Here is a 27760-nt window from a genome sequence, read left to right as displayed (position 1 = left end):
TCATTAGTAGGAGCAAACCCAGCAAATCCGTTGCTTTCTTCACGGAAGTCTTTCTACCCCTGCAGACTGTCTGGGGACCTCATTCATAGGGGTTGGAAATGTGTGGTTCCTTGGAGTGGCCCGGGACGTTGAAACCTAAGTCACCCACTCTCCACAAACCCTTCCACATCAGGAGCCTGTTTAGGAACTGACTCCCAAAGCCCGCAGTCTCTCTGCCAGCGCCTGTCAAAGGTCCAAGTTCCGAGGTGCCACAGCAGTTTCAGCCTTCCACGCTTCCCAGGCCACACAGCCGGGGAGAAAACAGCCGCAGTGCCAGTCCCAGAACAGATTTCTCTAACGCTACCCGCCACGGTGCTACCCCCCACGTTCCTCCCTGTCCTCTGCAGCTGCTGCAGGGGGACGTCTCCTGCTGCTCCGGGGCCCTCCTCCACTCCAAGCTCCCCCAGGCAGACCCCTCTGACACCACAGTGGTAAAGCCCCGGACTGGGGTACAGTGCGAGCCCCACTGCCGCTAAAGTCCGAGTCCTCCCCACCACGGAGCACAGCCGAGACGTGGTTCCTGTTGCATCTCCCGAAAGGGGAGACGGAGCGCCGCTGGGGCCAGGGGTGGGCCAAGCGCAGATGACGGGGCTTGGCAGGCTAAGGGCACAGCTATTTGGGCGAAGCAGAAACTTCTGGTTAACCCCTCACTCAGGCAAGGTATCTTACACAAATCAGCGTCCTAAAGAAGTCTTCCGACCCCAGAGCGAGAGGCGCTGTCGTAAATACAACAGTCGTTGAATCTCTGTAGGATTTCGGAAGGATTCCGGAATGTCCGGAGGTTTCCCGGACAAGAGTCCAGGGGCCCAGGCTTTACTCAGCTTCAGCCTCTGCGCACCACGAGGAGCCCGTCCCGGAAGTCCCGGGGTGACGAGCCAACCAGCGGGGGCCGGAAGTCCCGTGGCGCCTGGCCGGAAGTCCCGTGGCGCCTGGCCGGACCCTCCAGCTACGGAGAAGTTCTGGGCGGGGGAGAGAAAATCGGCAGCCGGCTCCTGCAGCAGGGGTGCGGCATGGGCACCAGTGGCCGCAGCTGCGTAGTGGGTCGCCGAGGACCCACACACAATGGCTGCCAGATAACGGCGGAGGGCAACGACCTCCTGATAATGGTGCCAGGTAACGGGAAGAGTCAGTGGCTGCCGGGCGAAGCCTGCCGGGTAGGGGCCAGAGGGCAAAGCCGGCCGGGCAATGGTGGGTGGCCTCTGGCTGCTGGGTAATGACGGTTGGGCAGTGGCCCATGCATCCAGGCCTAGTCCCAGGCCTTGGTGAGTGCTCATCACCTGTGAAGGCCTCAGTGAACACACGTTCGCACTTGGTTCTGTGAAGGAAATGTGGCCAGTTTCTAGGCGGCTAATGACCCCCCTCTCTTCCCACCATTTTCATCACCAGCTTCCCAAGCATTGCTTCGCTGTGAGCTTGTCCTCCTTCCTTGGGCCACCTAAACTGAAAATCAGACAGAATCCTGCAAACATTTATTTTTCAACTCTGACCAACTGTAGCCCTGTTAATAAAGTTTAAAGTAATATATGTAGATGGTGCACAGATAACTTCCTGATATACTTCATCCCACTGAGTAAGCTAAATGTCAAATGAGGAAAGAAAAATACGGGTATCCTGTCAATACCGTTTCTTATGTGAATTTTCACTCGACCCAGTCTTATTTGTTTAAAGGGGGGGTGGGAGAGGGGAAGGTAGCATGTTTTATTGTAAAATACAAATATTTAGGGTAGGGTAAACACATAAAATCTAGAAATGGTTGCCCAGGGACAAAATGATTTGCCAAAGCTTGCATAGCAAGGAGTGGGCATGATTAGAACAATATCGCATATATTTTATTTGTTTCCCCACTCAGTACCCTCATTTCCCCTCTTAGTATCTGTCAGAATTTATATATACCAACTGCAAGTGCAAGCATTATTTTCTAAATCAAGTGAAAACTTTTAGAGAAAGCTCAAAGGCTGTGCCTTGATTAGCATAGACAACTAGATTAGAATCAGTGGCAGTATCTCTCTGAGCAAAATCTTCCAATTTTATTCTTGTCACTCCCTGGGGAGCATTTGCAGTTGTGGGTGCATTACCCTCTCTGGCTTCCTTTGATCTTTTTACTCAGATCTCCTGTTTACTGTATTAAAATGATTCACTCCATTCATCAGCCAGTCTTTGTTCATCAAATCAGATATTTTTTCACCTTTGTTTTTATCCAGTGCACAAGGGCGCATTTGGCAAAGACTAAATTTTATTTTTCCCATCTTTTGAAAGAGTTGTGCTATGGAGATTTCCTAGACTAAGGCAAATATTGATTATTTTTCCCCTCTCCCTCATCCCTTCTTCTGGATGCAGAGTCAAGTTTCCTTGCTATGATTCTTGTTACCAAAAAAGCAAAGATTATCTCTTTGGAGATGTTTGGAGAGGCTGGGCACTCCATTTTATAATGATGGGGTCAAGATGTTTGGATTTGTGACAACCCCTGTCTGTCTTGTTCTAATTCTCTCTGGAATAAGGAAGATTGCCTTTTCTTTCTCTCCCTTGCTGTGCTGTTATTTGTCAGTTGGCCCGAAGCTAGAAGGTGGTGCTGTTTAGCATGTAAATAAACCAACACTTTTTCCAGTAAATAGCTCTGTCTAGCATTATATGCCAGGAACTCTCCATCTACACAATGATGACTTCAATTCCTGTATTGTGCCTTTCCTTTCCTGTCCTTTCACAGAGGGAAAGGTGATCACATTGTAATTAAAGAAGTCCTTTTTACTTTATATTTTTTATTGTGGCTTTCCTTTCCTGTCCTTTCACAGAGGGAAAGGTGATCACATTGTAATTAAATAAGTCCTTTTTACTTTATATTTTTTATCGTGCCTCTAATTTTTCTAGAATCCTAGTAGATAGCATTTCCCATTGCTAAGATAAAATTCCTAAGGCAGCCTTTTGGAATTAATTTACTTCCTATAGTCCAGTGTTTTATAGATGATGTAAATGAAGGATGTGGCTTACAGATCTATTTAAGGAGACGTGCTTATACTTCACTGTTCTGGCCAGATGAGTGGGCACATGCTTTTGCATTTTTATTTGAACCGCACTGAAGTTGGTCATTATATTTTGAATGCCACAGCACGTCTATACCATTACTTAAAGGATCTTGTTCATTCATCCATATAATGATTGGCATTGGCTATAACTTGATGCAATGTTACACTATTTTAATTCTTTCTCAGGCAGTGTTATCTTTGATCACTTCCTATTCACTGGGGAAAAAACCCCACACAATTGCAGTCCCACATTATGTTTCAGTGATGATGCCAAGTACTCCTTGGAATATAGCTATTCAAGACACTTTCTCCACCCTCAGGCTGCTCATTAAAGGGATGGCAGTTTCTAACTTTAATGAATAAGGTAGAGTGCAAATTCTTTTCTTTCAAAGAGACTTCATGGTTTAAAAAAAAGTGTTTTCTACTGCCTATTTCTTTGTTTAATTGGAAATGGTGTACACTCCTACATAACCATGGTCACAACTCAGTATGCAAAGTATTTCCTTGTCACATTTTCTTTTTTTGTGTGATTCAAGTGTATATTTCATCGAAGAGTTCTGAGAAAGTTCTGTATCATCCCTCAAAAAAAAAAAAAAAAAATACACCAGGCATTACGCATAGTGCATCGAGATTATCATCTTGCCGATGGGTAGAGTGACTCTTAACATTCTTTGTTTTTTTTCCCTTCTTCTAACCGAGCACTGATTTAATATGTTCTTTTAACTCAAGGATATTTGTGGCAGATCCAAAACCTCATTGAAAAATTTAGCAAGAAAGAGCCAAGTAAGAAAGAATGACAGAGACCAGTGTTTTAGAAATGCTGTCTTCTTTCAAAATCTGGTAAGCCTAAAACCCAGCAAAACCTGAGTTAGATTCCAGTTTAAAAGTGCAAATTGTCTTTCTTCTTTTTTAAGAAATCAAATAGATTTGTTTATCTCTTAGTGAATCATAACTATGTAGCAACACTCAAGCAGAGTACAGGAGGAATTTAAGGTTTTAAGCCAAGTGTGGGTGAATCGAGCACCTGAGTTATATGGTATGAAGGCAAATAGGAATGACCTCAGCTCCATTAGTGTCATCTAGGTTTCTGTAACCTTCTTTCCTTAACTTCTAGAAATGGGCAAGTATCTGAGCTCTTGAGTACTAGGTTCCCAGGGTAGCCAGATGAGAGGACCTTGTAGATATTAGCAAGTTTAGTCAAGCCCTGAAGGTATTAGAGGGACTAATGACACCCAAACCAAATCCTTTCTCTCATCATTATTTATTAGTATCTGTTGTAAGCATGACAGTGTTTGAGCTTCCTGGAGCATACCTGGTATAATAGGTAATCATACCTATTACCCAAGATAAATATATGATATGATCTGTATTCCCACAGAGCTTTCATAATAGTTGGGGAGATACACATAATTTATTCGAAATGAGAGAACAATAGAAAATAGTTAAAATTAAATGTTAACTTGTGCTCAGTTATCATGGGACATTACTTATACTAAAAAATTTTTCATTGTTTATCTGAAATTCCCATTTAACTAGGCATCCTGTATTTTATCCAGCAACCCTAGCCCTATCATGGTGCTTTGAATTCATGAACTAAGAGTTATGGTCCCACTACCGCTTTCTACTGGCTAACACATTCCACAAGTAGTATAGTAACATTCACTACACATTCACACTGTCTTACTATTTACAGAGTGTTCTATACACGTGTTTATCTTATTTATTTATTTTTAAAGGAACTTCTATACCCAACTTGAGGCTTGAATCCATGACACCAAGTTCAAGAATCACATGCTTTACCAACTGAGCCAGGGGCCCCTAGGTGGTACAGTCGGTTAAGCCCCCGACTCTTGGTTTCGGCTCAGGTCATGATCTCAGGGTTGTGATCTCGGGGTGGTGAGATCCAGCCCGCACTGAGCCCCATGTCAGTCTCCCCACTCAGCATGGAGTCTGCTTTGCCCCTCCCCACATGCTCTCATGCTCTCTCTCTAATAAATAAATAAATCTTTTAAAAATTTTTGATCTTTCACCACAACCCTATGAGATAGGTATCATTAATCCCATTTTCAGAGGAAGAAAATGAGGCTCAAAAAGTTCACTAATTTTCTAACTCAGTCTTGATGGAAATACCCAACCCAAATTCCAGGACTCTCAAGTCCAGTATTCCTTTACTACACAGCAGTTGCCACCAGTGTTCCACATAGCGGGTGGGCTTTCTTCACTTCACAAAGTTTCCATTTGTTCAGTATCCCCGCCGAGTTTCCCATTGGAATGGCAACTTCCTGTCCAAAGCTACTGATTCACCACTTATTGTCCCTGGCTAATGCCACCATCAAGCTGCTAGGAGAATGAAGGAACTAGGGAAGTTTGTGGGAGAGATTGTGATGGTTTTCTGTGGGGCTTTTCTCTTATTCCCATTTTTGAATGTTCTTTATGGATGAACTAGCACTCTGGCTGAAAATTTGAGATTGCTTATGACGCCTAATTCATTCAGCTGGCTTATCAATCAAGGTGGTTGCCTTTTTTGTTCTAGAATTTTTCATTTTGCTAATAAATACAGAATATAAAAGTGAGAAAAGAACTTTAACAATTTTAAAATTTCTGAATTTTAATTTCTATTTTTATTGATTATATAATGCAAACTTAAAAACGTCCAAACTATATATGAACGTAAGAAAGAGAATAGAGATGCCTACACTTCACTTTTTTCCCACTTCTTAGAAATCATCCTTGTAACAGATTGGTGTACATTCTTCCAAGATCCTTTTCTATAATTATGCAATTATACATATTCCAATTATTTTACGAAAATGTGACCACTTTGCTGTGCAACTTTTTTTTCACTTAATTATCTTGGACACTACCATGTCAGTACATATAGATTTACCTTTTCATTTTTGATGGTTGCAGAGTATTCCATTATATGGATATGCCTCAATCTATTTACTCAGTACTCTAGTTTTGAGTATTTAGTGTACAGTGGATTTTTCTAGATTTTTTTTCCTTATTGCAAACAGTGCTCCAGTTTTTGTGAGTGAGTCTAGAGAATTGAATCTTAGGAGTGGAACATCTCAGCTAAAAAGGGTGCATATTTTGTGTGAGGAGGAATTGCTATGTGGCACTAAATAAGGACTTTCCCTTTCCCTTTTTATTGCTTCCTTTTTCCTGTGCATCTTGGGATTTTTCACATTTTTTTACTTTTCTACAAGGGATATGAATTTTCATCCTATACATGTGGCAGACATTTTCCCTAGCTTATCTCTTACCCTGATTTTACTTACAGTATGCCTTATTGTGCAAAAGTATTCTTAGGGAGTGTAATGGTGTGCTTTTGTGTGGTTTCTAGTTACCTCATCCTATCAGAGAAGCTTTCCCTTGCCAAGATTATACAGGTCATTCATGTCCTGTTCTTAGATTTCTGCATTTAAATCTTTGATGCACCTATACTCTATTTCAGGGTAAACAGTGTGATAGAGATTAGATTGAATATTTTTCCAAATGGCTAGACATCCCAGTTCCCCTCCATCATTTCCCTATTGATTTAAAATGCCACTTTTACCATACATTAAATTTACGTATACTTGAGATCATTTCTGGACACTATAGTCTGTTGACATTTCCATCTATTCCTGAGTCAGTAGGACACTTATTAAAACACTGAGATTTGTAACATATTTTACTATCGGTTTAGGGCAAGTTTTGTACTCCCCAACCTCGTGCTTTTCCATTTGCACATGCTTATTTTCACAGATAAGTTTTACACTCATTTAATCTATCATACATTATCACATCAAATTTTTTTTAATTGGGATTTTGATTAAGTTGGATTGAATACATGTCTTATTTTAACCAAAAATTTTTTTTAAATAATAGGGGATAATTGAGTAAAATCTCCCCTTTTTTAAAACCAACCATAGCTCTGGCTTTACTTCTCTCACCCTTGTAAGCAGTGTGGTCTGTGTCCTTCCAGATCCTGATCTGTATATTTACTGACTTGAAAACACAGGAATGCTCAGATATATAGCATAAATGGGCTTGTACTGGGGCTCACAGTCAACCAGAACATATCAGGAAAGCTGTTAAATATTGAATTAGGTCTGTATTAGTAGGTAGACAGCATGACTCCCTGGCCTCTGATGACTCACTCTGCTTGCCCTGACTTTCCCCAGCATAAAATTTGTTATTACATCAAATTTAAATGTGTATTCACAAATAGCACTGGTTTATTGGTGTGTGTGTGTGCACAGGCATCCTGTTTGGTGTCAGAATTATACTGATTCTATAGAATGAGTTGAGAAACTTTCAGGTTTTCGGTTTTTTGTTTGTTTTTAATTCTCTGTAACAGCAAAAAATGTCACAGGAGTTGGTTCCTTCAGAAAAACTTGTTTATGAAACCATGGGCCTGCTGCCTTTTGGGGTTCGGGGGGAATGAGGAGGTGAAGATATGCAATTTTACAACCTGTTGAATTTATCTAGGCTTATTGTATTTAGTTTTGTATTCTCTTTATTAAGAAAATTGTGATAATTTTAATTTCTCTAGAAAATTACTTACTTATTAACAGTATGGGCTGTAGAGTCAGGCTGCTTTGTCCATACCCTAGCTCCACCAATTACCCATTTTTTCTTTTTAATAGACTTTGTGTTTTGCTCCAGTTTTAGATTTTCAGAGAAATTGAGAGTTCCCATATACCTGGCATCAGGTTTCCCCTATTATTAACATCTTAATTAGTATGGTACTTCTGTGATAATTAATGAGCCAACACTGATACATGATTAGTAAAGATCATAGTTTATTTAGATTCCTTTGGTTTTTACCTAATGTCCTTTTTCTGTTCCAGGATTGTATCCAGGACACCACATGACATTCAGTCATTATGTCCTCTTAGGCTCCTCTTGGCTGTGGCGGTTTCCCAGACTTTGTTTTTGATGACCTCCACAGTTTTGAGGAGTATTGGTCAGGCGTTTTGTAGGATGCCCCTCTCCCGGAATTTGTCTGATGTCTTTTCATGATAGGACTGGAGTTATGGGTTATTGGCAGGAAGATCATAGAGATGAAGTGCCACGTTCATCACACAGGTTAGGAGTACACACTATCCACATGATGTCTGATTGTGGATGTTGCCCTTGATCACATGGCTGAGGTAGTGCTTTGGGGTATCTCCAGTGTAAAGCTACCCCCTCCTTTCCATGCTGTGCATTTTGGAAGGAAGTCACCGTACTTAGCCAATACCAAAGGAGTGGGAGTTATGCTTCCCCTCCTTGAAGGCAGAGTTTCTACATAAATTATTTGGAATATTTCTACAAGGAGATTTGTCTATTCTCCACTTATGAATCTATTCAATTATCTACTTATATGATATGGACTGATATGATAAGTATTTATCTTATACTTTGGGTTATAATCCAATACTACATTTTTTAAAATGTTTTTTAAGTAATCTCTACACCCAACATAGGGCTTGAACTCATGACCCCAAGATCAAGAATCGCACACTCTACCGACTGAGCCAGCCAGTCGCCCCAATCCAATACTGCTTTTTTAAATTTTATGGCTCAAATTGCTCTGTCTTCAGTCTTTGGGACTTCTTTCGGTTGGCTCCTATGTCTCTTTGACACATCCTCATTCTTGGGGGCTTTAAAAAATATATATATGTATCTTTTTAGCAGTATCTTACTTTTTGGCCCTACCAGATGCTCCTGACTCATCTTTTATATTTTCTACCCCAGTCCTGGAATCAGCCATTTTTCCAAGGAGCTCTGGTTCCTTTCATTGGAGAATGGAATTAGAAACCAAAATCTGGGCACTTTGCATGTTTGTTGCTACTAGAGTGTTGTTTCTCTTCCAGTGTTCTTATAATTTGATATCTGCCCTTGGCTATGTCGACCATGTTATTTTCATAGTAGGAACTTTCCAACTATTCAGTGGGCTCTTCCAGGAAACAAATGAAGGTGGAGTCCTTTTTCCTGCTCCTGGCATGCTTCTTGCAGTCCCTACAGTGGGGTGGAGGAGGGAGGCCATTGGCTTCCTTAGACTTAGGAGCTGGTCCAGAACACAGGGCCCTACACCCTCAGAGTTTCATATTAATGTGATCAGTTTTGAAATGTTTTATGCATACCTATAGGGTCTAAATTTAAGTGGGAAATTCAAATGCTTGTTTTTTTACCAGTGGAAATGACTTCATTGAGGTGAAAATGGAATGCAGACTGAGCTTCCAAGCAAAGCTAAGTTCTGCCACATGTGGGCAATGACAGCCACCACAGTGTCCTCCTCTGCCTGGCAAGGGTTACCCTACTCTTAATGTAATTTATAAGATTTATTAAAACATCTTCGTAGAAGAGAGTATACAAATCTTCTCTTATTAAATTTTTCCCATGACTTTGATGATGCCTCATATGTTTTTCTAATATTTTTATGTATGTTTTCTCCATTTTTTTCATGGTTAGAATTACCAGAGATTTGTCTATTTTATCAGCTATTTTAAAAGAAGCCAACTATTGATTATGCTGATGAGGTTTACCATTTTGCTCTCTATCGCAGTAATTTCTGATTTTATTCAGGAGATGAGATATGAATAAATCAGTCTTTCCTTTTAGGCTATTATTCCTTCACTAAACTTCTTGAATTGAATGCTTAATTTTTAAATTTTTAGTCTTCATTGTTTTCCAATAAACACAAGTAAGGCAATACATTTTTTAAATATTATTTTGATTACATCTCAATAACTGAGTTGTGCCTCAATTTTTATCAGTTTCTAAATATTCTATAATTTTTATTTTCTTTTTGACACATATATCTAGAAGAGAATTTGTAAATGTGCAAGGTTTTAGAATTGTTAATTTTCTAGTTTAATTGAATTATAATCAAAGGAACTGGCATTTATGATTTCTACTTTTAGGAACTGAGATTTCTTTATGGAATATATGTGTTTATATATTACATATATGTGTGTAAACATTTTGAAATGCTAAGCTGTTTTGAATAGAATGACTATTTTCCATTTGTCAGGCATACATTTCTGCATGTACCTACTAAATTAAGATTGTTCATAATGTCTTCATCTGCCCATTTCTGAGACAGTTGTGCTAAATTGTCTCACTATTATTTTTATTAATATTCTGATTTTTGTAACAATTTTTGCACTACACAATTCAATAAATTAAAATTTATAACTATTTTATCGTCTTAGTAGATTGCTTCTTTATCATGATCAAGTATCCCTTTTTGATCCATTTGGTATTTTTCTTCATGATTTTCATTTGGTTTACTTTAATATTGCCTCATCAGCTTTCTTTTGTTAAGATTGTATTGAGTTTATAATTCATAGAGAAAAAAACTAACATTATAATGTTAGTCGTTACCTTTGAAGAACAAGTAGGTTTTTAGAGTTTTAAGTCCCGTTTTTCCAAACATTTTCCTAGTCATTTTATCAATTTTTTGCTATTATAAATAGGATCTTTTCTTCCATTATATTCTCTAATTCATGATTTTATTTATATATGTATAAATATTTATTTATGTATTTATTATGTATATTTTTAATATTTTTTATTATGTATATATGTATATTAATTTTGTAGCCAGCCACCTCATTAAGTTATATTTTTAATAATGGTATTTAGTTCATTCATTTGGTTACTCTATCAGTCATAACATTTAAAATCATGACAACCTGCCTTCTTCTTTTTACTGTTTATGTTTCTTATTTGGTTCTTTTGTCTATTTGTATTGGCTAACATTTCCAGCATAATGAGAGTAAGTAATAATAGCATCCTTGCTTTGTTCCTGTTTTTAAAATAAATGTAAGGTACTTTCTTTGTCATAATAACAAAGTATATGCTCCTGTCAGAAATACATTTTGTTGCAAATAACAGAAAACTTTAGTAATAAAGATTTATATAAAACGTTCTTTTTCCTCCAGTAACAGGAAGGCTGGAGGGAGAGGGTGTTAGTTCATTCTGCGGTTCAACCCTGCCTTGTCTGTGAGTCTCAGCTTTTCCCTCAAGGCTCCAAGGAGACCGCAGCAGCTTTGGGAGTCCAGGAAGAGCTGGTGCACCTATGTTCTTTAGCTGAAATGCACTTTTCCCAAAGCCCCCCAATGGATACCCCTTCAGCAGAGGAGGCTGGGAAGCTGGGAAACGGAAATGTAATAACTGACTTTTCAGCCAGGTTTTCAAATGTATTAGCTAGAATCGTGCAAAATGCTGTTTTGAATTCTTTTAACTCCCTTTGTATCTATGGTTATTTTTCTATTCTTGTTTCTAATTTTGTGTTTTTGTGCTTTCTTACTTTTTTCTTGATTAGTCTAGCAAGTAGTTTACGTTACTCTGGGTCTTTATTGCTTTCGCCTTAACCAGCTCTTGATTTTATGGATCAATTCTGCCAGTTTTGTATGCTAATTAATTTATATCTGCATTTATCTTTATTAATTACTTTTTTGTTTGTGTTTATTTTAGTGTTCTTTATCTAAATACTTGATTTGGATGTCGAATTCATTTGTTTCATTCTTTAATGATTGTTAGAGAAAGAATTTAAAACTGATATTTTAGGACTTAATGTGTGTTATTTTGTAGCTACAGAGGCTTATGGTTTCAATTTCTTTCTTGACTTGAGTAATTTAGATGTTTGTGCTTTTACTACTAGTGGGGATTTTTTATTTTTACTTTTTCTTCTTCGCTATTTAATTCTTCGCTATTAAATTTAGTTTTATTGAATTGTGGTGAGAAAACCTGCACCATTTATATTTTCTTAGAATTGACTGAGACTTTATTTGTTGTCCAATTTTTGCAAAGTATATGGGCACTTGAAAAGAAATTGCTATTAATTATATTAATCAGATCTAGTTTTTTTTTTTTTGTCTATTGTTGTTAGTCTATGGAAGTCATTAGTGACTAAGAGAAGTGTTTTAAAGTCTCCGCTTACTATTGTGTTTCAAATACTTTATCCTTTCATTTCCTGCAACTTTTGCTTTTTATCTGTTTTGATGCTATATTGTTTGATGTATAAAGATGAATGAAACATGCATTTTCATTATGAAGTTTATACCTCAGCATTATAATGCTTTCCCACCTGAATTCAACTGTGTCTAATACTCATATTGCAAACCCTGCTTTCTTTTTATTTGTGGCTGCCTGATGTGTCGTGGGCCATTCTTTTACTTTCACATTTTGTCCCTAAGAGTAAATAGATGACTTTAGTTTTTGATCCCGTTTGCACTGGTTTTTGTAATAGCTCTATTTCATTTCAACTTTGTAATTCTATGTAGTAATTTTTGGGTTTCTTGTTTCTTGATTTTGTGTTCTTTCTTTCACTATATATTTTGGCTTGGTTTTGATTGTTTATTGTCCTGGAAGGCAAATGGAAGATACATAGACTGTTTTAATTTCCAAGTAATGTCTACCTTTACAACTTTAAACAGTATTCTTAAATCTTTCTCCATTTATCAATTTACCAAATTAAACATTATGAGGAAATTAGAACTCTTTCATTTCTTTTTCTTTCTTCACTCTTTTTCTTCCTAATTTTAATTGGAATATTCTGGTGTATTTAATTGAGATACATACATATATATATATACACACACACACATATATATATCTCAGTATCCTTATCTCTTGTCGTTATGTTATTATTTTTGCACAAAACATTTATGTTCTCTTTGTAATCGCAAGTTTTGTTAAATTTTTTAATTTTCTCATTAAAAATTGAAAAGTGTTTGCATATAGATTTACATTCTATTTTGAATAACAACCACCATAGTTCTTTACCTTTATTTATGTGGATTCAGTGTTCATCTCTAATCCTGTAGAACAATGGCTTTCTTATTTTCTGTCCTCTCTGAGCTCCTTAGATTGCTTCATTAAGACTTTTCTGATTCACATGTAAGAGCAATATGTCCCTTTAGTCCTTGCACACTTGCAAATGTCTTTTAATTTTTCCCATTCAGAGAGACTTGTCCTATCTACTTAGCTGCGGGCAGTGGTCTTTATTTCTAAAGTTCAATAAATTTGCCAAGATATACCTTCCTGTTTTGATCATTTTTCATGTGATGAATTTGGTGAACCTGTTTTTTTTTTTTAAGATTTTATTTATTTATTTGTCAGAGAGAGAGCGCAAGCAGGGGAAATGGGAGGCAGAGGGAGAAACAGACTCCCTGCTGAGCCAGGAGCCTGATGCCGGACTCCATCCTAGGAGCTGGGATCATGACCTGAGCCAAAGGCAGCTGCTTAACCGACTCATCCTTTGGTGAGCCTGTTTGATGGGAAGTGTGATGGTTAATTTTACGTGTCAGCTTATCTGGGCTAAGGATGCCCAGATAGCTGGTAAAACATTATGTCTAGGTGTGTATATGAGGTTTTTCTGGATGAGATTAGCATTTAAATCAGTTGACTGGGTAAAGAAGATTGCCCTTACCAATGCCAGTGGGCGGCACTCAATCTGTTGAGGAGCTCAAGAGAACAAAAATGTGGAAGATGGGCAGATTTGCTCTTTGCTTGATCTGGGACATCCACTTTCTCCTGCCTTTGGACCTCAATGCTCTTGGTTTGGTGGTCTTCAGACTTAGACCGGGACTTAACGCCCTTGGCGCCCTGATTCTCAGGCCTTTGGACACAGACTGAACTCTACCACCAGCTTTCTTGGGTCTCCAGCTTGCAGACAGCAGGACTTCTCAGCCTTTGTAACCACGTGGGCCAATTCCTATAATAACTCTCACATATATATCCCTATAGATCATATTGGCTGTTTCTCTGGGAGCCTAATACAGGCAGATGCAGTTTTTGCACGTCAAGAAAGTTTTTTTCTATTATCTTTTGAATATATCTTTCTGCTCCTTTGATATGTTCTCTGTTTTAGGACATCGGTTATTTGAGTATGGATCTCTGCTGTCTGCCCTTCATATCTTCATCATGCCTCTTATCTTTTTAGTCTTGTTTCTTTCTGTATTCTGTTTGACTTTCTCAAATCTCTTCTCCACGTCTCTGACTCAGTTTTCTACAAAGCCAAATTCTCTCCTCCTTGTTTGTAATGGATCGATTCATTCTGCATTCTGATTTATTTTGCCCTCAATTTCTTATTTTCCCAGTTCTCTTTTCATATTATTCTTGTGTTTTATCATCTCACTGTTGATCTTGAGTTTCATGAAGATCCTGTTTTAGTTAATATCCTTGAGAATGTTTATATTTCTAACAATGCTATCATGTAAGCTGAGACCTATAGGATAAGAAAGTGTTCTCTGGGTGAAAGGTAGGGGCTTAGGAGAAATAGCCTGGTAAAGACACAGGTGAAAGAAAGCTTGGGACATGAATGAAACATACAGATGGAGTGATGGTTGCTTATATAACTGGAAAATGGTGAGTGAGGGATGGAGTAGCACAATTTGGGGCTTGAGAGGTAAAAAGGAGACAGATGGTGCTGAGCCCTATAGCTCATGTTAAGGAGTTTTTAAGTCCAACAGAAAACCAGTGAATGGTTTTAAGGAAGGGGACATGATCTAATGTACATTTTTAAAAATTCACTCTTACTGACCATTGAGGATGGACTGGAGAGGGACGTGAGGAATGATGGGAGCAGTTGGGACACAGACACAGGTGAGGGTTATTCTAGAGTGATAACAGGGAATGGAGGAAAGTAGATTCAAAAGAGATCTCAGTGGCAGCATCAGTAGGACTTAGTAATGGATTGATGGGGCAGTAAAGGGTTGAAGTGAATGGGAGAACACATGTAGGAAGAGATTTTAGAAGTTGAAAAGCAAAAAGTCTCATCCTGATAGATGAGGGGAAATACTTGATTGGAAGAACGACTGATGAACACTGTTTGGGGAATATTAATATGTCAACAATGTTCTGGGGCATCTGGGCAGCCCATTCGCTTAAGCTCCGACTCGATTTTGGCTCAGGTTGTGGTCTCATGGTCATGCGATCAAGCCTGTGTGGAGCCTGCTTAAGATTCTCTTTCTCCTGGGACACCTGGGGGGCTCAGTCGGTTAAGTGGCTGCCTTTGGCTCAGGTCATGATCTCAGGGTCCCGAGATCAAGTCCCACGTGGGGCTCCTTGCTCAGCGGGGAGCCTGCTTCTTCCTGTACTTGCCACTCCCACTGCTTGCTCAGTTTCTCTCTCTCTGACAAATAAATACATAAAATCTTAAAGAAAAAAAGTTCTCTCCCTTTGCGCACCCTCCCCCCAAAAAATGTCAACAGTGTTCAGATGGAAGACGAAAAAGGAAAAAGAGCAACCAGGCTCTACATTAGAAACACAGCAGTGAGGACATCAAAGAGGGAACAAATAGAAGAGACTCAAAGGAAGGTGTTTTGGAACTTGGCACCAAATCGGATGTAGGCAAGGTGATGTTATAATAGACAGAAATGGAGAAACTAAGAAATAAGGGAAGATGGAAGGTTGGATGGGGGACTGTGTAACCTGTTTAGTTGAAAACATATTCAGTTATCTTGAAAGCAAACACTGACTGTTGACCCCAGTGGTGTGCACAGTTTACCAAAAGTTAAATTTCATGATGTGTTTTTTTACATTGACTAAGCAAAACACTAGCTGCATAATAAGCTACTGCAACATTGCTCCTTAAAATGCTTGTGCTCATGATCCTTCTCCATTCACAGGTTCTCTCCTCTTCCAATCCTACCCACCTGACATGAAACAGGGAAGCTGACCGCATCTTCAGTCTTACACTAAGTGTTTTTAGGTTACATTTATCAAAAACGTACACCCAGTGCTGGCTAAATGGCCTGTCCTATATTTAAATCCCTAAAGAATCAATAAACATGTTGTCTAAGTCTGTTTATGCTAAATGTTTGTTCCCTTTATCTCCGTTGCTTCCTCCAGTTCAAGCAGCAGTATCATCATGTGGAGGAAGATAACAAAGTAACCATCACATCTACAAAACCAGATTGTAAAGTCTTTAAGTCTTTTTCCTTGGCATTAGCTAGTTAGAGTGGCTGCATTCCTTGTGTACATTCCTTGTGGCTGGTTGATAGCCCAGCCTAGTTCTAGGAGGGAACCACCGCAGGGTCCTTGTAGCTCCCTCTTATTCCCTGGCTCCCCTTCAGGTTATCACAAAGGTCCCACTGCCTCCACCCTCTCTGAGAATCTGTCACTTCTGCTTCCTGATTCCACAGTCTCTGTTCCCTCTCTGTCACCCTACCTGTTTTGGACGTTTAGGCCCTGCTTTTTTCCTGGGCTGGCTCTTTCCTAAGGTACAAACTCAAGTAGTCCCTCCCCCACCACACACACACACACACACACACACACTTCAGAAGTCCTGCTTGTACCAAGTCCCAGGCTCCCACTTGCCTAGAGGTGACAGGAACAAACCAGGATAGACAAGCAAGGTAACAGCCACGCAGATTCCAGAGTTCTCGGGTGATTCTCATTTTTAGTATTGATCGTGGTCTATTGAGTTGAAAGAGTTTTACAGGTGTTTGAAGCGCATCCTCACATCCATCTCTAAGTCTCTTGATTCAGAATCATAGTTAGAAATAGTTAAGCGAGTTCGAGTCTCTTGGTGATGTAGACTGATGAATTCGCAAGGGCATGGTCTGCTCTGATACAGGTGTGTTGCATTGAAGACTCAAATCCCACAGGAGGAATTGCTGTCAACAATATGATTTTCTGAAATAGTGAAGAACTCATGATAAAATGCCCAAAGACACAAAATGCAGTCTTCCCTCAATTTACATCGTTGCATTTCTGGAAAATTCAGCATACATGGAAACCATGCAAAAGGTATTTTGTGCTTTTATGGTGAACAGAATTACGTTCTACGATTGAATGATAATGTGCAGTGGGAGATTTCAAAGTCATACTGCAGGCAGGATGATGCTTTGTTGTGGAGGACTGTCCCATTCATTGCAGGGTATTAACCAAAAAGCTGCCAGTGGTGCCCAGCAGTCACTGTGACAACCAAAAACTACCACTGCAAATTTCAAAAATTCCCCCTAGGGGGTGGTACAACTCCCTTGAGAACTACTGTTTAAATAAACTGAGTCTTCTTTTAGGATTCCTTTAAAAGGTACCAGGATAGATGAGCATCAAATGAGTTAATACTTAACAGAGTTTAGAACAATGCTTGGCATGTTGCAAGCTCTGTGCATGTATTTATTATATACATAAACAAATACAGTCAATGACAATCAAAACATGCCCACTTTTTTTTTTTACATTAGCGAACAGACAGTTATGAGGGCTGAGCTTATGTGACCTGATTATCTTTTCTTAATGTGAAATCTACACAACTTATAGTGGGTCATCATTTGTGTAAAAAGGGAGGAAGAATAATTTGTATATTTTATCTATCTATTTATTTATTTACTTATTTATTTATGTGAGAGAGAGCATGAGCAAGAGTAGGGGGGATGGAGAGTCTTAAGCAGACTCCGATTTGGGTGCAAAGCCCGATGCGGGGCTCAACCCCACTACCCCAAGACCACTACCTGAGCTGAAACCAAGAGTCGGACACTTAAATGACTGTGACACCCAGGCACCCCTCTGTATTTACTTTTATAAACAAGGATACATAAGAAATTAGGAACATCGTTTGCCCCTGAGGTGGGGAACTGGATGCCCGAGGAAGACTTTTCATTATACGCACTTGGAAATTTTTGTATTTTGAACAATTAATTCAAAACAAATAATAATTACATATTTTTTAAATGTGTACAGTTTAATTTAATATATTTCAGGAATAACAAGATTCTGTGTAGTAATGAGATACAAATTAGGGGTTCACACAAATGACTGCGTTATTTAGTTTTTATAACCAAACCGCCTTTTTATAGTTTTATTTTTCTTACTTAGTCCTCCATTTTCTCTTATTAAAATCAGTGTCAACAATATTCCCTGATACCATATGCTTTCATTTTCATTAAACTAGAAATACATTTATGTCATTGACATTCAAACCCAAGTCAGTCCTCCAATCCCTAGGTGCCTGGGACTTGAGAAGTTTGTAGACAGTGAAAACTCTGCTACTGATCCCAGCTCGGTGGACCTTCCTAGATAGTAGGACCATGGTCGTCATGCCGCCAGGAGGTGGGAGAGAGAGGCTGGCAGGACATAAGAGAAGTAGAAGGCATAGTAGACAAGGATTCATGAATCTGGAATTTCAGAGCCATAGACTCAAGTTTGGAAGGAAGTTTTAGAGATGACCCTCCTCCCTTCTCTTCTGTGGCCCTTCCATCTTTACCCTCTTTCCTCTCTCCCTCCCTCCTTCTTTAACAGATGGTGACACAGAGGTTCAAAGAGAACTTCTTTCTCCAAGATCACGCAGGGTGGGAGTGGCTGAACTGGAATTCAGACCCCAGTCTTCCTTCTCATCAAAAGGATGCAGATACAAGAGGCTCTTTCTCTGTCTTCTTTATCTTTCTTAGCATCTGGTTTTATCCCCCTCCCAGTGTGGATGGCAGGGAGAGAAAGGTAGGTGAATAAGTTGGGCAGGGAAGATTTTCTGTTCTGCATCAAAGTTTTAAAAACTCTTAAGGGTGGCATCTAAAGGACTGTAATTCTCAAGTTGAGGTAAAAACCCTTCTTTGCATGGTCAGGGTCCTTGCAGCAAAGAGTGAAATTGAAACTGATAGCCCTGTACCAAATTCATCACAGATTTGGGAGGACCATTTGCTTCCCTTTCTGGTAGGGGGAGTGGAGACATCAGAAATTATCCCACCTTACCTGAGGCTTTTTTTTTTCTGTCTCCTTCCTTTCTCTACAAAAAACATAAGATGATTAAAAAGATTCCCATATCTACTTTCAAATTATGTCAGAAAAGTAGATTAAAGATTTTATGCTTAGGAAAACGGGGATAAATATTCAAACATAAATTATGGCAGTATTAATAATTGCACATTTGTGCTAAGTAACTAGAAAATTATTTGAGCATTAATTCCATTTACATATGTTCATTCAGATTTGTATCCCTGAAGCATGCAAGTATTTGGGGTTTGAAACATTTAATCACTTAGTAAGCAGCCCTCAATGGGATTGCCATTTATTTATTGTCTTTATTGATTTTCCTGCACAGGAGAAAAAAGCTGGCAGTGAATAGAAGCCGGCTGCTGAAGGGAAAGAACTCTATCTTTTCTAGCGCAGAACAAAAGCTCCTGTTTTTTTTTGTTGTTTTTTTTTTTTTTAAAGAGCAACCTGTTTTCTTCAGATCATCCCGGCCCAGGGCCAGAATGAGGCTTCATTCATTTGTTCGGAACTCTGCTCCCCACAGTGTGGATCTTTATTGTTTCTAGACAGACACATCGCATAGCACTTGGTTTTCTGTTCAGGTTGAATTTTCAGAGTAAGTTCTTATCTGGACCATGGTGGAGAGTCCAGGCTCCCAGAAGTACATTTCTTATTTGATACATGAGACTCCCCCCTCCCAACGGGATACCTGGAAAAATGAGCCTGGTTCATCGGTCTAGACATATCATCTTCCTTAATCAGTCTTCAGAGAGATCTCCCTGGTGACTTCATTGTAATGGTTTCAATAACAAGAGGACCTGAACTCAGCGCAGCCGTCCTAAGAGCAAGAAGGACCCTGAGGCCTGAGTATACTTGTCGGAACTGTTCGGGGTTCCTCAAAACCTGACGCAGACCAGCCTCAGTGAAAAAAAGAAAGATGGAAACATTCAAGGACGACTGCTCAGGTTGGTGGAGCATAACCACCACCCTGAGAATGTCAGCCACACCTTGTGACTTCCTTCCAGGAGGACAGTATGGAAGGAGCTGGAAAGTAACCACACGGTGGAGGGACTTGGCAACAGGGGTGGCCAGGGTGAGCACTGAGAAGGAAAATGCCCTTGACATTCAGAGGCTCGTCTGGCTCCCACAGCTAGACCGCGTTAGTCTCTGACAAGACGCCACGTCACAGAAAATCAAACCCAAAGCTCTCCTGAGACCATGATAAGATGAGACAAAGCAAGGCCACTTTATACTGTTGTCTAAGTGCAGACAGAACCGAGGTCGCTATGCCCCCCACAGAATAGCGAACACTCCCCCCTCAGCCCCCAGGAGTGACTGCCCGTCTTTCCCAGGATAGCTTTCCCCTGTGCTGGCCTCGCCTGCCCACCATAAGATTTAGAGAACTGCATCTGTCCATGTGTAGCTAGATAAATATAGATAAGGGTCAACACGCCTCCGGCTAGAGATTTACTGTGTCCATCTTAGGAAGAGGAGAAGAAAGACCATAAAAAGAAATAGCTGGTTCAAAATCCAAAGTCTGATTTTTATGGATGTGAGGTGTCCGGGCTGCTGCCGGATCAGCACGGTTTGCAGCTATGCTCGGACAGCTAGAGCTTTGTGCAAGATTTCAACAGTGCTGGGCAGACCTACGGGAGGACGAGCCCAGCTCCACCAGGAATGTGCCCTTAGAGGGAAGCAGCACTGGCCATCACACACCTTCCTGACTGGGTGTTTTGTCACCGAGAGGTGTATCCATTCAGTAATTCTAGTTAATCTAACCAGATCATGTGATTATGTTTTATTTTGTACGGTATACATCTGTGGTCTCCTCTTTGGTATCAGTTGGTCACAAGAATGTGATTACTGGAAGGGGTGGGTAGGGGGGACTTGTGCTAGTCTCCTCTTCCTATAGATAAGATTTATTGAGATACCAATCATAAAACTGCCCCGATTTCTGACAGCAATCGAAAGGAAACCCCCAATTCCTTAGACCCGCCTCCAAATCGCCCAACCAAAGCCCAAAGCCTATCATAGGTTGTTTCTAACACCCTCATGGTGTGTGTTCTCCCTCACCACAGGGGGTGATGGGCACAACTCGTTTAACTCCAGGTGTGTTCTTGGTGGTCTCTGATGAAGGACATTCACAACCTTGTCAGTGATAAATCATGCACCCTTGATATCATGCCATGAGAATGGTGCTTCACCTACCTCTGTGGTCTTCCTCCCAAAGCCCATTACCCCAGTCCAACCACAAGAAAAGGCTCAGACAGACCAACACCGAGGGACATATTACAAAATTCCTGACCAGTACTCCTCAACACTCCCGAGGCCAGTAAAAACAAGGGGGGTCTGGGAAAGTGTCACAGCCCAGAGAGGTCTAAGGAGACCTGAAGACTAATGTAATGTGGCATCCCAGATGAGATCCTGGAACAGAGAAGGGACATTAGGGGCAAACTAATGAAATGGAAAAGAGAAGTCAACAACAACAGTGACAAACATTTTAAGAGGTAGAGTTGGCTTTAGGGCACAATTAAATGATGTTGATGATGTTATGTCTCTCCATCTCCTATTTCTCTGTGTTGGCTGGTCCTCAGCAGATTTGTCCTACATGGAGCAATGAGGCCACTGCAGCGCCGGCCCATGGGGTCCTATGGGCTTGAGAACCCAGGGAGTAGGTTCTCCAGTTGACCCATCCTCTCCTTGTGCTGTGAGCGGCCAGCTGGTTCATATGCTGCTTCCTGGACTAGGATTCAGAGGTCAGCTCCACTCAAACCCCATAGACCCAACAAGATTATTAGTGATTGAGGGAGAGCTGGTTTCCCAGCAAAAGGGATATTTACAGGCAAATACATGTACCCCATAGACTAACCCTACCTTCTGACTCAGCAAGAATGCTTTGAGAGGCATCTCTCACACCCAACCCCTAGCCCACTGAGGCAAGGGGCAGGAAGGGCAATGGCCTTGGAAAAGCCACATCCGCATCACCCCTGCCCCCATTCCCTTGTTTGTGAAATGGGAGTATATCTAGCCACACGGGACCAATGGGAAGATTGAATGAGATCTCATTTTTCTGAGTGCCTAGGACACAGTAATGCTCGGTGAGTGCTAGTTAATCTGAGCCTTTCTTATTCAAAGAATTAACACGAGCAATTCTACCTCTGTATTCGTCAAGCAGTTATCATCAGGAGACCATGCTAGTGCATTTATAGAACTGCATTTCTGCCACGAGTAATAATGAAGAATCTTTTATGCTATTAACCTGTGTAAATTTTAGATTTTTTTAAAATGGGAAGTCATATAGGTCACTCTGTTGTACCTGTAGCTAATTGCAGCATTAGCTATCAATTTCTCATTGTTGGCTAATTTATCTTCAAAGACTCAAGAATGCAATTTGAGTAATTACTACCTGTATGCCATATTTCATTTATGGCATCTATGAGTCATGAATCTTCTTTCTCTAGCTGAAAACATTGAATGCAGTTAATTCAAGAGGTCTGCCACATATGTTGTAGAACCAAACTTAATGCAAATTACATAAATGTGTGTTGTATTTTATGACTGCGTCCTGGAGTTCTCACATGGAATATGGCGTCTCCTAGTAACCCTGGTGGAGGGGGGTGGGGAAGGAAGAGAGAACTGTGTTCTTCGTTCTTCACATTAATGAAGGTTTCATTAATTTTTTTCTTAAACTGGAGCTAGAAACCCTTGAAATATCTTTGCAATGCATTTCTCAATGTTTTTGAACTACTGAATTATATAAACACACCTTGCTTCTATTTGATTTTGATTGCTTTCTTGGCCTAGTTTCCCTGCAAGCATTTGGTATGATTGAATAATTTTTAGTTGTGTTTTCTCGCGTGCCTATGCTAATCTACTAACAGTTGGTTATTGAAGCATTGCTACAATCTACTGTCTTTATCTTTTGCCGGATTTTTAAAGGGGTATTTTATTGCCTGTCATTACCATTCACAGTAGCTTCTGGGCACTGTCATTCTACCAGCCCCCCCTTGTATTCCAGCGCGCTACTCGCTGGGCCCTCTGTTCTTAGAGAGAGAGTCTCGGCGCCTTCCCCAAGAGCCACATCATTATTCCTCCAGCAGCTCTGCTTTTTGGCACACTTTTGATTTTTCATTTTAGACGAGTTGTTAAAGTTTCAATATGAAAGATAATGCCATTTAAGATGAGGATAAACTCCTTGATGCCTGTGATGATTTAATTTGCACAGAACATTCCCAAGCCTTTTCTGAGGCTGCAGCATGGCCAATAATGTCACATCCTGCATATGGGTGGCTTTGTGGCACCTTAGACATTCTCTGGTAACAGGATCCAGAGGCTCAGGGACCAAATCTGCCTCCTCACCCATCAAAGAGGGTGACAGTGTCCTTTTGCAGAGCATGTATTGAAATCTTTACACACAAGATGTCTTAATTTGGGTCCTCATGGTATACTTGGACACAGCTGAATGGATGATCAGGGCCACCAGATTCAGGCAGCCCACCTGCCTGGGCCTCGGTCAGATAGGCTTTGCTGCCCAGGAGACACAGGCAGAGACCTTCCATTCAGATGAGTTCCACAGACGTTTGCTGACCACCTACTATGCAGCAGCTGCCAACCACAGTGTTGGCTGTGGCACAGAAATAAAAGAATAAGGAACTGACAGCCTAATCTATTTGCTTGGAAGTTAGCATTTCTGTCCTCGTTTATTTATTCATTCAACAAACATCTGTTGGGTGCTGGCAATAGGTCAGGCATTGTGCTAGGTGTTATGGATACAGTGGTGAGCAAGGCACATGAGATATTGTCCCTGCTATCATGGAATTAATCGTCTAGCCTTATTTCCAGATTAGGAAAAGACATAGTGAACACAAGTTTAATTTACAGCACAAACCATGTAGCCAGCATGTAGTCGTAAAGAGTATCTTACTGCGGAAGAATCAAAATGGCCCCTCCACACCTCTGATAGCCTGGTGACCATGACACCATTCCTGCTGCTTCAGTGTCTCTCCCTCATTTACAGAATATACTTGGCTTTCTTTTTACATCGCATCAAGTAGGGAAAGTGTTGAACTACTATTTTGCTGCTGTATCTTAGGAGGGTAACTGTCTGTGGTTTTATTGTGACCAAGTATTGCTCACTACATGAATGGACAGGAGACCAAACACTTTTCCCAATTGTTTGAAGGTAGAATGAAAAGTCAGCGAAGAGATTTTCCAGAACTCATGTAAATTAGTTATTTTACATGACTGTTAGGTTGCACTCCAGATTAATTTGGTGTGCAGATTTTTTAACCAAAATTGGCATTTTATTATAAGTGACACTCTTTAAAGGATGAAGTGCATATGATTTGAAGCAGAAGTAATTCACTGGAGTAGTTTATATTGTTGCTTCCTCAAAAGGGGGCAGATCACCCCCCCCCCCCCGCCCCAGGGACTTTGGCAATGTCTGGAGACATTTTTGGTTGTCACAGCTGAGAGAACCAGGTGCTCCTGGCATCCGGGGGGGGTAGAGACCAGGGATGCTGCTAAACATCCTATGAGGCAGACAGAGGACCCCACAACAAAGAATGCTCTGGCCCCAAAAGTCACTAGTTCCAAGGTTGAGAAACTCTCTTTAAAAATGATCCAACTGGAGAGAGAGCGCTATGTGTGATGTGCAGGTAAAGTTGCCAAAACGAGAGGAATTTTGTGAAAGCAAGTCCGGCTTTCTCCTCCTCCTCTCTGATTATCTTCTTTGTCTATTTACCCATCATTTAGTTCCCTTGTGCTGCAAAGCTTTTTGTGGGTTTTTTTTTTATGGACTCAATACTTAACTATATGAGCTTTTCATTACCCATTCTAAAATCGTGACTGGTTGTAATGTAAATTGTATAACACATCTTTCTGCAGCTTTAGATTCTGCAACTTAAACCTCATGGCTGCTTATCTGTCTTCCACCACCTACCTGTGTTTTATGTAATGCACTTGGCATTCTTGATTGTTCCTTTCATATTAATTTCAATGGTGCCTGGAGGGTACCTCTCACCATATAATAGGTTGCTTTGTGAACAATTCCAGTAAGAGAACCATTCTGCCCAAGCAGTGAGATACTCTGGAATGTAAAAAAGATACCCCTCAGTGTATCATTCACATTTCTAGTGTACCACGGTATTCTGCAATTGTATTGAAATTAAAATGAAGATAAATTATTTGTTTCCCTTCTCACTTTAAAGTGTCCCCACCATTGCAGGTAATACTCTCAGCCATACAAAATGGTTAGAACTTGAAAGTTACCAGTTGGACATGGATGAATATTTATCTTGTACTTAAATTTGCAAATCATTAAGTATCCCTTGTCCTGAGATCATTATTTTCATCATAATGGACTTCTGTTACATTCACGCTGTTCCAGCTTTTGATTGACCGTTTGGAATATGACAGTTGTTTGTCGCATTTCATTTGGCTGCAGCTTCCCTTCATTCATTTGCAATTGTCCCTCGAGCATAGTTTTCTTTATGTGAGGTCTAAAGAAGCTTGCCACTGTCTTTTCAGAAACCTTTGTCCTGATGGGAAAACTAAAAAGATTTTCTGAAAATGGTGATCTTTCTTTTTTAATGGAACGCCTTCGGTTGGCAGAAAAAATGGGATGTTTCAGACTTCCAAAGATGCTGGATTTGAGCTGCTCCCTTGAAAATCAAGTCTTACAACATGAGAGCCCACTGACGTCATTGTCCTCCTATCAGTGGATTAAGAAAAGGCACCACGAAAAACTAGTTTAAAATCAACACTTGTGTTTTTAACTTGAGTCTTTATTTGTGGAAAGTCTCTATTACCATCCGACTCTAGTCCCTAAGTTTAAGCCTTTACAATGAATTTTAACCCTTGTGGCATTGTTGACCCCTAACCTCCTGGCTGCCCAACATCCATCCCACCAAGTATTCAAGCACTGCCGATGCTTCCTCTGCCCCACTCTAGGTCTGGCACACCGACCCTCACTGCCACTGCTGGGCTGGCTGCTGCCCTTCCTCTTCCATCCTTGCCCCAGGTTCTAATTCCTCCCACACTCATGAGGACTTCAGTGGTCATCTCAAAGCTTGGCTGGCTTCACCTCTTACACAACTCTGGCAAAGCCAACCAGACTCCCTAGCTCGTCTGCTCAGGCCTTCTAGGGTTGGGCACTAAGATTCTCTCCTACTTATTTCATTTACTCCTTGCCAAATACTTGCCTCCAGGTGAGCACCTGTAATCCCTGTCCTACAAAAATGCCTTTCCTGTTCTTATCAGTGTCTCTCACCAGCAATGGATCATTCTTTATAAAAATCTTGTGGAAATTCAAATGTAACATTCCTGAGCCTTTGCTGATCACCCTAGTTGGAAGGAAAGCCTCCTCCTCTGAAATGTGTGGATCACTTGTTCATTTACTAGTTGCTTCACTGAGTTCAGGTCTCCCCTCCAATGGCCTTGCCTCAGAGAGGCTTCCCCTTTTCAAATAGCACCCCAGCCATTCTCCGTCCCTTTACCCCATTTAATCTTCCTTTGTTGCTCTTATTACTTTCAAGATTACAGTTACTGAGTTATCTGCTTATTGTTTGTTTCCCCACTAAAATGTAAGCTTCATGAAGGGAGGGATCATGTCTGGATCATCACTTCACCTCCCAGCAACTAGAATAGTCTCTCAATATATATTTGTTGAATAAATGTTTCTGGATCTTTATCTTCTTCTTTGCAGCATTAGTTACCTTAACTCTGGTCTGTGACTGTATCTTGTTTCCCCAACCAGACTGTGAGTTCCTCAATGGGGATGATCATGTCTTGCCACTTGTGCATTCTACCTCCTTTCTCCTCCCTAATGCCACATCTCAAGAACAAACAAAATCCTAGGGAGCCATGGAAATAGTAGACATAGTGCCTTGTATATAGTAGATGTCGAATAAAAAGTTGCAATAAAAGCCCCTTCAAAAAAATATTGACTAGACTTCTGCTTTTGCCAGGAATACAAAACAGTTTTTACAGAGTTACTGTTGCACCAGAAACAACTAAAGACCAAGACAAACTATATGAAACACGGCTCTTAAGACATTTCACACCAAGCAACAAAGGAAGGAGATTCCTGAGAGATGGGGAAACTAATGAGATGCATCCTATAATTGCTCCAGCTTTCTGCCTAGAGAAGGTTCCCAGGCCATAGGTCAGGAAGGGGAAATGCAGACAGAGCTGAGTGGACTCCCTGAGTTGAGGAGATAGAGCAGGGAGCCCTGGGACACCAGGGCAGCTGAGAGACAACAAGGAGGAATACTGTAGAGGAGAGAGCTCTGGAGATCTGCAGAGGGTTCCCCTTAAGTATTCAGTTGAGTACTGATTAGTAAATCCATATTGAGGAAACTACTCAAGGCGAGGGAAAGAGTCACCCAAAAGGATTAGAGAGAATAGTGCCTGAATTGATGGAGGGCAGAGAATAGTGCTTATTTGTAATGGCTAGAGGGGAAAACTTCATAATTCATGAAGTATTAGAGTATTATGAAGGCTTTTGCCTCAGTGGTGGGATGATTAACCCTAAACTAAGCACATTTCTGGTTCCACCTAACAAAGCTTAAAGCAAGACCCAAAAAGATCAAATGGTTTCCAAATAACTGAATCCCAGATCAAAGCTCAAGGATATTTTTAGGAATGAATAACCAATAAAGAATTACCAGACATGCAAAACAGCAGAAAAGTACAACCTTTAATGAAAAGAAAAATCAATCAATTGAAATCGACCAAGAAATGACAGCAATAATACAATTAATAGATAAGGACATTAAAACAATTACTGTGACTTCATTCTATACTCTATATCAAGAAGCTAGGAAAAAGTTGACTATGTTAGAGACATGGGGGGGTGGGTATATAAAAGAGGACATGAGTCAAAACTCCTACGATTGAAAACTAAGATTTAAAAATAAAATGGATGAGGTTAATGGCAGATCAGGCATATCAAAAGAAAAGAATAGCAAACTTGAAGATATAGCAGTAGAAAATATCCAAAATGAAGTACACATAGAAAAAAAAAT

General features: G+C 40.3%; 1 long non-coding RNA gene across 3 annotated transcripts; it reads left to right on the top strand.

Annotated features, from left to right (window-relative positions):
• Positions 1–995: 995 nt before the first annotated feature.
• On the top strand, positions 996–22475 carry LOC113923539. Of its 3 annotated transcripts, XR_003520360.2 has the most exons (5): positions 996–1152; positions 15894–15960; positions 16621–16793; positions 18288–18482; positions 19084–22475. It is a non-coding gene; the product is annotated as an uncharacterized LOC113923539 (long non-coding RNA). The 3 variants fall into 3 exon arrangements; XR_003520361.2 differs by lacking the exon at positions 15894–15960 and having other exon boundaries at positions 16652–16793; XR_003520359.2 differs by lacking the exon at positions 15894–15960.
• The last annotated feature ends 5285 nt before the right edge of the window (positions 22476–27760 follow it).

Source organism: Zalophus californianus, chromosome 15 (assembly GCF_009762305.2).
Source record: "Zalophus californianus isolate mZalCal1 chromosome 15, mZalCal1.pri.v2, whole genome shotgun sequence".
Taxonomy (NCBI): Eukaryota; Metazoa; Chordata; class Mammalia; order Carnivora; family Otariidae; genus Zalophus; species Zalophus californianus.
Note: the sequence above shows the minus strand (reverse complement) of the source record. Positions and strands in the feature narration are given on the sequence as shown.